Source organism: Ovis aries, chromosome 3 (assembly GCF_016772045.2).
Source record: "Ovis aries strain OAR_USU_Benz2616 breed Rambouillet chromosome 3, ARS-UI_Ramb_v3.0, whole genome shotgun sequence".
In the NCBI taxonomy this organism is placed as follows: Eukaryota; Metazoa; Chordata; class Mammalia; order Artiodactyla; family Bovidae; genus Ovis; species Ovis aries.
The window spans coordinates 179,819,276-179,834,496 of record NC_056056.1 but is presented as its reverse complement, the minus strand read 5'-3'; positions in this window follow the sequence as shown (position 1 = coordinate 179,834,496).

Here is a 15,221-nt window from a genome sequence, read left to right as displayed (position 1 = left end):
GAACTGAAGAGAACCAGATGGAATCCCATGGGTGGGTCTATGAGTGCTCAGGGTAAAATGGCTTTAACTCTGGTGTTCATTTGAAAATTTTCTTAATAAGATGTTGGAAAAATTAGCATGTGTTGGGGGAGGGGAGAAGGAGAGAGAACAGGATGAACAGGGTCTGAGTGTGGCCACAGAGAGGGTCCGTGGACTCAGGCCTTTCACATAGTTTAGAGAAACCGAGTCACTTGTGGTCATGTTGGCCACCCTTCTTGCTTTCTAGAGGAGGAGACTTCCATTGGCTCAAGGCCACCCAGCCAGGAGCAGTGGCCTCACTCCTGCCACAGTACCAAGCTGCTGCGTGTTTTGGATACAAAATGCTGGAAGATTTTCCCCAAGGCACGCACCTCATGCAGAAAGTTCTAGAGGCCTCTGACTCACCCAGATGGGGAAAAGCTGGGGCAGGCAGGGCAGAGGGCACCATGGTGGGGAGTCGGGTGCTCGAAAAACCTGAAGGGGTGGCTGGCCACAGGGGTGGGTTCTGAACAAGCCTGACGTGCAGAAACCGTCCCTGCAGTAGGATTTATTAGAAAACCTCTCCAGAGGTGACTTGAGCCAGCTTTTGCCACGATTGTTGTGTTTTAGTCCATCACATTCTCAGAAATCCCTCCCCAACCAAACCCCAACTCATGATGAAAATCACCCAGTGTGATGTAACAGAGCCTCGGGCACACCCGGCACCCACCTCCGCTCTGCTTCCAATGAGCCGGTGACGTTAGACATGACACTTGGATTCTGTTTCCTGGCGTCCTCATCTGTCAAACAGCGCATTACCCCATCAACCTTTTGGGACACGAACTAAGATAATACATACAACAGGCTTATTGCAGTGTCTTGCATGTAGAAAGCACACGGTAAAGGAAACATAACGTTGCTGTGTGTGTCGGGGTGGTGTGTTATTTTATTTGTGAGTTCTTAATGACTCACCCACTTAACAGCTTTCCCAAGGGGTAAGCAACAATCTCTCTAAACCTCAAATTTCCTCCTCTGGAAAATAAGTAACTCCCAGCTCAGAGGCTGTTGTGAGAATGTGGGGTTAATGAGGTAAAGAGCCTGGCTTATAGCCAGAAAGGGCACATTACTGGCAGCCGGGCTTATAGCCAGAAAGGGCACATTACTGGCAGCCGGGCTACCAGGTCCTTTTCTACACCCAGGGCAGACATTACTAATTGAGCCTAGAGGCTGCTTCGGCATTCTTGTTAATGCATGAGTGAAGTTGAGGGTGGAAATGAACTCTGTTTGCCATCCTTGGCATGAGTTCAATGAATATTAATTCCCATGATGCTTCTCTATCACCTTTCCTTCCCAAATAACTAACTAACCTCCAGGTGATGACCTGATTTGGTGAGAGTAGGGTCCCATGAATTATATCAGGCTACAAAGACATGTTGACACTGTGTCTTCCCATTGTCTAGAAAGTCTTAGGTTTGCCAGGGGAAAAAAAAAATCTTATATCTAGGAAAAGGCCTAAGGAAAAGGCCAGGATGTCCCATAATTATTGATATGGGGAATGAGTTTCTGGAGGCTCTGAGTCCCTCTTGTCCACACACAATCAATGACTGAAATTTCTCCTTTGAAGCTTTGTATCTTGGCCTTTACAACGTTTTGAAAATAAAAACACCCCAAGAAGAATAACTTCATAAATTCTTTCAGTTTTTCACATTATCAGGAGCTGAGATCTGACTTTGAAAGGCCCAAGTGTACCAAGGTTTAGAGAAAACTGTGAGGAATGGAATTATTTCTAAAAATAAAATTTGACTCTAGACATTGTAAGACAAGTGCTGAACACTAAGGCAGAAAGAACCAAGTTCAAATTCAAGTCAGACCACAATTAGCTCTGTGACCCCAAGGTCCCTTAACCTCTCTGAGCTCATATTTTCCTCTATGTAAAATTGAGATGATAATAACATTATTTTTTCTTACTAAAACTCTCTCCTCCTTACTCTAAAATCCATAATCAAATAATATAATGGACAGAAAAGTGCTTCATAGTAAATTTCCCACTAGGGATTAGATGGTTTATTACATACTCAGTTATAATAGAAATCCAACTCCAAGTAGCTTAAGCTGTACAAAGGAACTTATGGGCTCATTTAATTAAAAAACAGAGATGAAATGACTTCAGGCTTAGCTGGATCCAGGAGATGAAACCATATTTTCCTAGCTGTCTCATCATCTCTCATCTCTGCTTCACTCTAGGCTGAACTAGTTTTCTCCTATTGCATATAGTTTTTTAATGGCCAGGGAAGATAGCCACCAGCTGCAATAAATAAATTTCTCCCAGATTAACAACTCCAGGGCAAAAGAGAGCTTCTCCACCCATAGGTACAACATTGTATCAGTCCTAGGGATTTTGATTATGGGCCCCTTGGACCAACCACTCTTCTTAGGAAGTGGGATACAAAGGCTGATCCAGTCTGAGTTATTTACCTACCCCATAACTAGGGGTCAGTGATATGAGTGGTCTTTATAACCGACAGCCCCATGAGACCTCCCTTCATGGGAGGTGAAGGGGAAGGTGTAACGTTTTTGGACAGTCAAAAACCAGAATGCACCAGGCTGGGTCTCAGCTTGCAGACGACTCAGCTTGCAGCTTGCAGCTGCCTCAAGATGACGTCAAATGAGCTATGGCTGCCACATAGTCCTTCAAACAGCTCAGGAATCATAAACGTTGTGTCTGCTGTTTGTCATGTTTTCTGCCACATTTTCAACACCTTGCAATATCTGAGAAATTTCCAACCTTATGAGCCCCATCACCGCCATGGCAGAAGACAGAAATGTTGACTTCCCAGCCTTCCTTGCAGCTAAGGTACCAGCATGTGACCTGTTTCTACCAATCAGATTCACCTGGGGAGATGAGGCAAAGGAAGGATGCTCTGAGTGGTGAGTGGCTCCAGTCGCTCAGCTTTAGGGTGAAATTTTGGTGCAAAAATGTCCTTGAGGAGCTGCAGCAGCGGATATTTTGGGACATCAATCCAGGAAACAGCCTCAAGTCAGGTCTGCCAGCCCCTCAACCAATTCCGTGAGTTCATACCCTTTCAATAAGTTCCTTTTCTGCCTAATCAGCCAGAGTGTGTTTCTACCACTTGTAGCAAAGAGTCCTGGCTAACAGATACTCTGATACCCTTGGCAGCCACCAGATGGGAGAGGTCCCTTGAAGGAGCAGTTTTCCCCACTTGACACAATGGGGACTAGCGGGAGGGGAGCATCAGGCTGACCAGGGCAATGCTGCCAGGCCAGCCCCAGCTCAGGATCTCATAAGGATGGCTGACATGAAGATAAAAGAAAGTCAGATGACATGGTGATATAACTGGATAGACACTAGCATTGCTGATCTATTTCTGTGTGCATGTATTTTTACTGAGGCAACATCACACAACATAAAATTAGTCCTTTTTAAAATATACAGTTGAGCGGCATTCAGTACGATCACAGTTGTGTAACCATCATCTCTGGTTCCAAAGCATTTTCATCACCCCCAAAGGACACCTTGTAACCATGAAGCAATCACGCCCCATACCCTCCTCCTGCTGGTATTTAGCAATCATTAGTCTACATTCTTTCTCTGTTGATGTACATATTCTGGATATTTCATACAAGCGGAATCATATGATATGTGGCACTTGGGGTCTGACTTCCTTCACTGAGATTCATCCACGTTGTGGCATGTATCTGTCCTTCATGCCTTTTTATGGTTGAATAGTGTGAACAGGTCACATTTTTCTTCATCCACTCATCAGCTGATGGATGTCCGTGTTTCCTTTACCTTTTGGCTATTGTGGATAATGCTGCTAGCCAGGAAGAATGAGGAGGGAGTGATCACTGGCTAAGACGGCTGGAGCCCAGTTGAGCAGCGGCAGGAAAGCAGTCCGTAGGCAATGACGCAAACAGCATCTTCAACTTGGAGCAGAGACACTGACAGAGTCTGGTCACATCCCAGTGGGGATGATCAAAGGACACAGGACAGAAGACAAGCGGGAGAAAAAGAGGTTGCTGGTCGTAGCTGAAAAAAACCTGTAAGTCTCCAGGAGTTTTGAAGGAGAAATTGTGGGTCTAAAGAGGGAATTCCAATCCTTCATGCCAGAGACCAGCATAGCATCAGAGTTAAAGTGCAACCTCGAAGGCAAACAGGTGGGGTGTTGAATCTTGACCCTCATTCACCAGCCATGGAACATTGGGGTAATCATTTCATCTTTCCAGGTCTCAGTTTGTCTTTTATATACGGGATTCCTAAGCACCCCGAGTTCTGAAGAAGGAAATGGCAACCCAATTCAGTTTTCTTGCTTGGGAAATCCCATGGACAGAGGAGCCTGGCAGACCACAGTCCATGGGGAAGCAGAGAGTCAGATGTGACTGAACTACTAAACAACAAAACAACCATCCCTAGTTCACAAGGTCGTTGCCAGCATTAAGTTAGATAATGTACGCAAAGTGCAATATCGGACACCCAGTAATCTCTTACCATAAGGTAGTTATAACTCTTAGTATGAGAGTCTGGTTAGTGTTACTGTGTCTCTGTTCTTCTGTGCTCCCTGAAGGAGATCTAGGCTGTTAACAAGTGTCATAGGTGTGGATCTACGTCATGCATACACTTGGGAGTGCAAAAATGTCTCTTTCTTCATCGTGCAATATGTGAGCTAGATTTTTTTTCTATTTCATTCGATTTGGAATTTTCCAGCTGTCTCAGTATGGCAGCTACCCATTGAAGGGGACTCACACTGAATCAGGTCCTAGGGAGGGGCATCATTATCCACCCTCGTAGGCCTCTGCCTGGTCTTCATTCCTTGTATCAGGTAGGGTTCAACTGGAAAAACATTACCAGTAGGAGATACTAAGAGGTTTATTGCAAGAAATTAGTTTATGCAATTGTGAGAGCTGGTTGCTGTTGTTTAGTCACTGAGTTGTATCTGACTTTTTTGCGACCCCATGCACCCCTCCAGGCTCCTCTGTCCATGGGATTTCCCAGGCACAAATATTGGGGTGGGTTGCCATTTTCTTCTCCAGGGATCAAGCGCAGATCTCCTGCACTGGCAGGTGGATTCTTTACCACTGAGCCACCTGGGAAGCCCGCAAGAGCTGATAGGCAAGTTCCAAATCTGCAGGGAAGGTTTGTCAGAAAGGCTGAAACTCTCAAGTGTGAGCTGAAACTACCTTCCACAGGCGCAATTTCTTCTTCAGGGAGTTTCAGTTCTGCTTTTAAAGCTTTTCAATTAATCAAGTCAGGTCCATTCAGATTACATAGGGTAATCTCCTCTTCCTCAAGTAAACCGATTATAGACAAACCACATGTACAAAATACCTTCATAGCAATATCTAGTGTTTGGTTAACCGGAGACCACAGCCTTCCACTGACGCAGAAATCTGACCATCACCATCATCATTTCCACTCTAGCCATCCTCCCCACCAGCCTCCTGGGGTGTCTCAGTTCAGTGCATCTCCTCACAACCCAGCACAGCATGGCCTGCCATCAGGAGCTATATAGATCGTTGGGCAGATAACTAAACCTTCCCAAGTCCGACTGTGAAATGGGGATAATAATAGTGTCTGCCTCACATGGTTGCTACCAGGATCAAAGTGGCAAGAACATGCAACAGTGCTTAGAACGATGGTGGACACCGAGGGTTCAGTAAATATTCTCTAGTGCTCTCTCCCCATGCTGGATGCAGGAACTCGGGTCTTTCAGCGTGGTTGAGATGGCTGCTCCCAGATCTCCAACCACCCTTAAGAGGAGCCTGTAGATTTCCCTGTCTGAGCATCACAAGGCCAGCCCAGAGGCCTGGAGAACAGACATTAAGCAAGTGGACAGCTCACTCTCAAACCAATCCTGGCAGCGCGCGCCCCCCAGAGGAAATAGAGGGAACTGAAAGGAAAGTGGTTTGAGACCCTAGCCGCTTTGCTATGGGACAGAGAGTAACGCAAAGAAAAGACGTTTTCTTTTCGCATTCACTTTAAAAGATGTCTTTTGGAAGGTGCTTTCTGGGCTACCAGGCGCTCTAAACAGAGGTGGAGCCCCAGCACCTCTGTCCACAGTGGGAAGGAGCCGTCAGCCGGCCGCCTCTAGAGGGCGCGCCGCTCGCAGAATTCGGGCACGTGTCCGCAGCCCTGAGCGTTCTTGGAAACCTCACGGAAAATACTGCATTTCCTGTGATGAAATGGGTGGGGACCTCGAGAACTTGTGATTCAGGGTATTATTGTGGTCGCGATTTCATTGCACTGGCAGCCAGGGGGTAGGGGAGGCGAAGTGGGAAGAGGATGGCGTGGGGGGGTGGCGGAAGACGGACACCAGTCACGTGAGTCTGTCCCGTTTTCCAACTGGGCTGTGAGTCTCTTGGATTGCTGGACCTCTGTCCCACTTCACTTTAGTCCCTGAATAAGCACGTCTTTAGATTTGATTGTGCCTGTCTCCCTTTTCCCTGATGTAGGAGGGAGCTTCATTTAGCCTCCACAGACCGCACTGAGATGCCTGATTGGAAAGCAGCCCTTGTGAGTTCAGGTCGCAGGGTCTGGTGTTTAAAGGACTCTGCTATTATGTTAAATTACTTGGGGATCTCTGGCCGGCCTCTCTGCTAATGAGGTTTAACTTACGTGGCAGTGACTGACACTGGCCAGAGCAAGCTGGAGAGATAGGAAAGATCAGGATAAAAAGGGACACTACTTGGAACTATGTTAAAAATTCTTCCCCCTTTACCAACTCCCCAGTCAGCGTTTCTGGACCAAGCTGGTGTCCTCAGACTCCAGTCCTGCCTGGGAGATCAACAGGAAGTCCGGATTCCCTGACCCTAGGGGGCTTTCAATGAGTTCAGGAGAATGGTGCACCCCAGTCAGATCCCAGAGGCTACTCTATGCTTGAAGAGAGCCAGGCTGGGGTCAGGGAAGGAGTTAACTGGAGTTTCAGAAACAAGCTGAGCTGAAACTAGAGTGGAATCTTGTCTGTTTATACCCATGACCCTGGCTAGCTCTTAAGTTCTGTGAGCCTCAGTTTCCTCATCTGTAAGACAAGCAGGTTGGGGTTTGGGGAAACCAAGAGCCTATTTTGCAGAACATGAAACGTGATGCCCATTAGGCCGATCAGCCAAGACTAAAAGGAATGTAGATGAAAGTGATGCTCACTGAAGTAAGAGAAATGGTGGGGCAAGGATGAGCAGACAATCAACACATCTTGATACTTCTACTCCTGGAATGTTTCCTGCAAAAACCCTTTTCTCTCCCATCCCCATTGCCACACCCATTCTCTTTGTCACTTCTGACTCCCTGACAGAAGCACCTACCTGCAACCTGGCTTCACTCTAGCCCACTTCCACACTGCTTTTAGAAGTCTTTCTAACAAAATCTCTCCTCTTGTTCCAGTCTGCCAGTGACTTCTCTTGACTTGCAGCAATGTTCTCAAATTTTTTGGCCTCAGGCAGGTCCTCTTTGCAGTCTTAAAACTTACTGAGATCCCAAAGATCAGTGTGGGTTATATGTCTCAACAGTTACCATATTAGAAATTAAAAATGAGAATATTTAAAATACTTTTTGGTAATTAAAAAACAAAAGTAGCAAACCCATTACATATGATTTTTTTTTTTTAGGAAAAAAATGGCTAAATTTCCCCAAACAAAAATTACCAATGAGCAGTGTGGCAATGTTTTACAGCTTTGCAAATCTTTTTACTTGCTTGTTTAAATAGAAAACAGCTTGATTCTCATCTTTGCTTCCACAGTCAGTATGTAGCAGTATATTGTTTCGGTTGAATTTTATGAAGAAAATTGAACCTCATACAACTATGTACGTGGGAAAAGGATTTAATAGTATTTTAATAGTCCTTTCAAATAATTTTGAATATTCTTCTTTAATACTACATGAAAATTCAATGAGTGATAGTTTCTTAAGGGTTGTAATGTGGAATCTGAAACCATATCAATGAACTTTTCTTACTCTGTTACATTAAAATCCATTGATCTATCTTGCATGTTCAGTAGTTCTTTTATCCCTCTATGATTTTGTAACATTATACATCGATCCTGTAAAAAATGCTGGGTTACTGACATATGCAAATCTTTGAAACACTGACATGTTTCTTTATACTATAATGAAAAATCTCATTATTAATATTATCACTGATATTATTACCATTGATCTCATCAGCAAGTTATTTTAACAATGGGAAGCTGTCAAATCCATGTTGTGAAATTTCCAACATTTTAATCTTTGCTCAGAAGCTTGAATTTTATTATTGGCATCAAGTACTGTCACTTTTTTTCCTTGAAGTGACAGAGTCATTGCCTTCATTTTCAAGAAAATGTCTGCCAAATACCCAAACTGGTGGTTGTTCTTTCAAGTAAACATGGTGTTCCCTGAAACACAGCTGGTTTCATGTGCAACTCAAACAACTGTCTAAATGCTTTTCCTAGAAATAACCACGGTACCTTAATGGAACAGAATTACCTGATGGATATATCCCATTCCATCAAACAGAATTTAGAAAAGTCATAAAATCAAGAGTCAAGCCTTAATAAAAATGATAATTTTACTGTTTCAGCAAGGATGTTTGTAAGTAAAGGAAGCTTTTTTGTTGTTTTTTAATTGCAAGGGACCCAGGGACTTCCCTGTTGGTTAAGACTCCAAGCTTCCACTACAAGGGGCCTGGTTCAATCCCTGGTCAGGAAACTAAGACATCATGTGCCATAACACAACCACAAAAAGATAATAATAATGATGATGCTGATGGTGATGATGTTTGCAGGGGCCCTGTGGTGAACCGTATAATAACTAACAGTGCAGTTTGGTACCATGATTCCTGCTTAAGGTGTCAGCAGTTTTATTCAACATTGCTTCACATCATTGTACATGTCAACAGCTTTTGGTTTTGTTTTTGTTTTTTTCCCGAAAAAGGCAAATCATGTGTTCGTGTTACTATGATAATGCTTTTGACCTCTTAGACAGCTTGAAAGGGTTTGGGGAGCACTTTGAGAAATGCTGTCCTATAGAGTGAAGCCTGAACTTCTTGGTGTGGCCCAGACAGCTGTCCATGAACTGCCCCTGCTAACGTCAGTCCCCTCTCATATTGTTCCACCCCTGCTGAAGTAAGAGTGGGTTCATCCTGTAGGGGAAGAGACCTGGCTCTAGAACCCAAACCAAGGTGCCTAGCTGCTCATTTTCTCCTGGAGCAGGAAACAAAGTGACTTTCTTTCATCCTTCCAACCTTGGGGCCTTTGCTTGAACTGCTCACTGCCTAGAATTCCCTTTCCTTTGTGTGTGTGTGTGTGCGTGTTTTAAAATTTTATTGAAGTATAGCTGATTTATAATATAGTGTTATTTTCTGTACACCAAAGTGACTCACTTATACATATATATTTTTTTTTCTGCTCTGGTTTATCACAGAATATTGAATATAGTTTCCTGTGCTATACAGTAGGAACTTGCTGTTTATCCATTCTCTAGATACTAGTTTACATCTGCTAATCCCAAGCTCCCAACCTCTCCCCCATTTCTCTTCCCCTTGGCAACCACAAAACTGTTGTCTTCTTCTGTGAGTCTGTTTCTTCTTCACAGATATGTTCATTTGTGTCGCATTTTAGATTCCACACGTGAGTGATGTCATATGGCATGTGTCTTTCTCTTTCTGACTTACATCACTTAGTACAATAATCTCTAGGTCTATCCATGTTCCTGCAAATGACATTGTATCACTTTTGTGGCTGAGTAATATTCCATTATGTCTGTACCGCATCTTCTTTACCCATCCCTCTGTCTAGGAGCATTTAGCTTGCTTCCATGTCTTGGCTATTGTAAATAGTGCTGCAGTGAACCTAGGAGCGCGTATATCTTTGAATTAGAGTTGTGTCTGGGTATGTGCCCAGGCGTGGGATTACTGGGTCATTTGGTAACTCTAGTTTTTGTTTTTTGAGAAACCTCCATGTTGTTTTCCATAGTGGCTGTACCAGTTTACATTCCCACCATCAGTGTGAGAGCCCCTTTCTTTTCTGGGGAGCTCCTATTCATTCTTCAAGGTCCAGCTCAAATACCACCTCCTCAGTGAAGCCTTCCCTGAGCCCTCCAGCCTGTATCCATAGTACTTGGTATACTTCATTTATAGAACTTGGTACACTGTAGAGGGTCACAGGGCCTCATCAACTCAGAAACCCCCAAACGGAAAACTGGACTTGGTTTGTTAAATCATTCACTTTTAAAATCTGCCCTGGTTGTACATGAGACTATTTATAGTCTTATTTTTTTTACCCTACTTAATACAAATATCAGCATGCTTCATGGCAGCAATATACATGTGTTTGATTCCCAGATATTGCTGCAGGACCCACTGGGGTGCTATGGGAATTACGATATGCGCCCTGTGTTATCGCAGGTGGCACTGGTGGTGAAGAACCCACCTGTTAATGCAGTAGATGTAACGCAGAAGTAAGAGATGCCGGTTCAGTCCCTGATCAGGAAGATCCCCTGGAGAAGGAAATGGCAACCCACTCCAGTATTCTTGCCTAGAGAATCCCATGGACAGAGGAGCCTGGCGAGTTGGACATGACTGAAGTGACTTAGAATGCATGCATCTTTCTAAACTCTAATAAATTCTGAAATCCAAAACCCACTGGGTTCCTGAGGGTTTGGGGTGAGGGATTGTGGACTAGCACTATGTTCCCGTGAGTGTGTCTCTTCTGCTTAACTGACATCCATGAGGATGCTACCATGTCCTAAACACATCTGTATTCCCAGATTCCAACAAAGTGCCTGCACACAGCAAGGTCTGCAGAATAAGTGGAATTTATGACTTTTCCTTAACTCTACAGGGAGCTCCCACACCAAATTTTAAGGAGCAGATTGGACTTCAGAAGTCTAGGGTAGTGTTCAGGTTACAAGGACAGATTGAACACACGCCTCCAATTTTGCTTCTTCCTGAAACCCCATTAGAATTTCCGGAAGAGGAATTTTTTCAAAAATTTAAAAGAAACCCACAATGTTGAGAAAACAGAAACCACAGCCGCAAGAAAAGGACAGTGGTAATTTACTGTGCAGTCCTGGGAAAGCAGAGTCCAAGGCAGTCAAGGGGAGGGTGGAGCACAAGCCAGATTTACACAGTAGACTCAGCCCAAGACAAAGAAACTGGCTGTACCAGGTTTCTCTGTGGGTGAACGGGTGGGGGAGGGGCGGAGGCTAGATAGGAAGGACTAAGGGAGTATCTAAGAAGAAATTAGATCCTGGGTCCACCCCCACTCCAGGCGAACCTCCCTACCCACAACTTCCTTGCAGCTGATTTTCCCTCAGACTGGAAGAAGTCTGCAAGATTATTCTCAGGAGAGGGTGCGTGCATGCTAAATAGCTTCAGTGGTGTCTGACTCTGTGCGACCCCATGGACTGTGGCCCACCAGGCTTCTTTGTCCTTGGGATTTTTCAGGCAAGAATACTGGCATGGGTTGCCATGCCCTCCTCCAGGAGAGCTTCCCGACCCAGGGATCCGACCTGTGTCTCTTAGCCTCCTGCGTTTGCAGGTGGGTTCTTTACCACTAGTGCCACCTGGAAGATGGTAAAGCACATCTTCTCCGGATTGGTAGATGCCAGGCACAGTTAAGGCATGGGCATTTCACAGAAAATAAGGATTTGATCCCTGGGTCAGAAAGATCCCCTGGAGAAGGAAATGGCAACCCCCTCCAGTATTCTTGCCTGGAGAATCTCATGGACGCAGGCTACATTCCAGAGGTTTGCAAAAGAGTCAGACATGACTTAGAGCCTAAACAACAACAGCAACACAGCATGTGTTTTTATGCTGAATGTGGAAACAGCACACCCCCATGGCTCCAACCTTCACCCTCAGCTGGGTTCCTAGAGTCCTGAAATCAAACCTTGCCCTCCAGGGAGTAGGTTGGAAGATGTTTAGCATAAGGAAAAGACTTAAAAACACTGACATACTGGATTTACCAATACCTAGACCCACAGATCGGAGAAGGAAATGGCAACCCACTCCAGTGTTCTTGCCTGGAGAATCCCAGGGATGGGGAAGCCTGGTGGGCTGCACACAGAGTCGGACACAACTGAAGCGACTTAGCAGCAGCAGACCCGCAGATCACCCTACTGGGAAGCTCCAAGTGGACAATCTCTCTTGCACCCAAAGCTTCCAATTTTTTTTTCTTTTTTCTTTTTTTTTTTTAGTATTTCATTGACAGTAGACCTAAGAAATGCCTCAGATTAAATACCTTTAACATGGAAGACAGAGAGACCAAAACAAACAGGATAAAGCAACCTGGGAGAAACAGATAACGTGCAGGGAGTTTTTAAAAATATATTTTGTTTTCAGAGAAGTAAGAAAGCATTCATGCATCCCTGAACTGAAGCAAAAACAGGATACCATCAGAAAACATTCCAAGATTTAGGAAGAGCTTCAGATACTAAAGATAGGATAGTTGAATTTTTTTTAAGTCCATAAAAGAGTTGGAAAATCAAGTTAAGGAAACAATTTAGAAATTAGAGCAAAAAGATAGATTGAAAACAGGAAAGGAAAAAAAAAAAAAGAAAGGAAGTCCAGACCAGGAGAGACCAGGAGACCTAACATCAGAATAATTGGTATTCCAGAAGAAGAGAACAGAGAAAATGGAGAGGAGGAAACTATTTACAAAATACTCAAGAAATCCTGCAGAAACCAATTTCCAAAATGAAAGAGCCAAGAGCTTGTTATAATGGATGAAAATATACTCAAATCAAGGCATATTGCTAAAATTTCAGATCACTGAGATTTAAAAAAGAAAGATTCATGATTTTCAGGAGAGAAACAAAAAAACATAATAAAAGACTAAAACAGAATTAGAACAGCTTCAGACTTCTCATAGCAGTACTGATGGCCCCATGCTTTCAGAAGTCCGAATGAAAATAATCTTCAAAATAGAATTCTATTCTCAGTGAAGGTATTAGCCACATACGATGTTTTGGCAGAAACATTTTCAAATTGCTAAGATCCCAATTCTTTTCCGTGTAGCCTTTCTCAGCAAGCTGCTGCTGCTGCCAAGTCGATTCAGTCATGTCCCACTCTGTGTGACCCCAGAGATGGCAGCCCACCAGGCTCCTCCGTCCATGGGATTTGCCAGGCAAGAGTACTGGAGTGGGTTGCCATTACCTTCTTCGTCTCAGCAAGCAGCTGCTGCTGCTGCTGCTAAGTCGCTTCAGTCGTGTCCAACTCTGTGCGACCGCATAGATGGCAGCCCACCAGGCTCCCCCATCCCCGGGATTCTCCAGGCAAGAACACTGGAGTGGGTTGCCATTTCCTTCTCCAATGCATGAAAGTGAAAAGTGAAAGTAAAGTCGCTCAGTCGTACCCGACTCTTAGCCACCCCATGGACTGCAGCCTACCAGGCTCCTCTGTCCATGGGATTTTCCAGGCAAGAGTTCTGGAGCGGGGTGCCCAGGGCTAAATTCCACCAAAACGGAATGTAAATCACTAAATAGAAAGGTGTGCGTTCAGTAAATCAGAGATCTACTGAGTGACAGCTGTGCCCCAGACTCAGCAGGCAACCAGTTCAACCAGTCCCAAGGGAGACCTGGAACTTAGAGCATAAAGACAGATATGTTTGGGCATTATTACCAAGATCCCAGCTGAAGGAAGAGAATGCCTGCCCAGATACGCAGAGCCCTGATTCTTTTCTAGATCTTGTTTTGACTGGGTGTTGGTGGAGTCTCTGCCCTCCCAATGGTGCGTTGCAATTGCTTCAACTTCGCATGTGTTCAGATTTGACCCACTCCTAGAGATAGATCGTGGAGCTGAAAAATGAAAACAAATCAAAATAAAGTGAAAAAGGAAGTAGCCCTCTCCCTGTGAATGTATTTTTGCCAGACTACGGTGCATGGCTTGCCCTACAGTCCTTGCAGACACCCTGATGTTACTCGCTCACTGCTCTGGAAGCAGCTCTTATAAATAACAGGAAATACTCTGTGATGCCTTGCTTGGTCCAGTTCATTTTCTCCCGGAAGACTTCATCTATTAGCAATAATACTGCTCTTCCCTTACAGTGGTTTGGGCTGGTTTGCTTCTTGGTTTTCCAAAATTAAACAAGACCTCCTTTATTGTATAGATCCTATATCCTATGCAGATGGTAACACTGCCAAAATATATGAAAGAATACTTCACTCAAAAATCAGAAGAATATGTATATGTATAACTGAATCACTTTGCTGTATATCAGAAACTAACGCAACCTGGTATATCAACTATACTTCAATTAAAAAAAAATAGGATAAGGCTTTCCCTGGTGAGGAGACTGACACTATCTTCACAGTAGAATTTTAAAGCTACTGGAAGTATTCTTATTTCTTAACCTATTTCTTTAAATCACATGCACATAATTGCTGCTTAATGGCCCAGTCATGTCCAGTGCTTTGCAACCCTTGGGACTATAGCCTACCGGCTCCTCCGTCCATGGGATTTTCCAGGCAAGAATACCAGAATCGGCTGCCATTTCCTCCTCCAGGGGATCTTCCTGACCCAGGGATTGAACGGAGTCTCATGTGTCTCCCGCTTTGCAGGCAGATTCTTTACCTGCTGAGCCATCAGGGAAGTCCTATATTCATGATTCAATTTTCAATAAATATTTTAAATTCAGGGTAAATGAAGGGATTTTAAATGGCAACTCAGAGTTGTCAGATGTTTGATTTGTAGATTTATTTCTCAATTAGGCCAACTTGTATCATTCCCATTTAATACTGGAAGCTGCCCCTCCTCACCCATCACCCCTTACTTGCCTCCATCACCTGCGCCCACCCCCATCCTCAGGCTCTTCCAATTCCCTTTAGCCTGCTCTACTTTTTCTTTCTTTTTTTTCTTGGTACTTATTAGCTTCTTACATCCTCTGGAATAATGAATCTCAGAATTTGGGGTTCCAAGATCTGTTTTATGCTCTTAAATATTATTGAACTTCAAAACACTCTTATGTGGGTTGTATCTATTGATATTTACTATATTTGAAGTTAACACTGAGAAGTTTTCAAAACCCAAGGATCACAAGCACACGTTCTGTAATCTGTCAGACATCATGTAGATTCTGGAAAATACTGTACAGTCATGAAAAAAATGAGGATGCAGAGGTAAATATCATTTGGTATTGTTATGAAAACACTTTTGACCTTGAGGACCCCCTGAAAGGGCTTTAGGGGCCCCCGTAGTGCCAAGAACTCTGCTTTGAGAACTACTGTTTGGAACAATGCC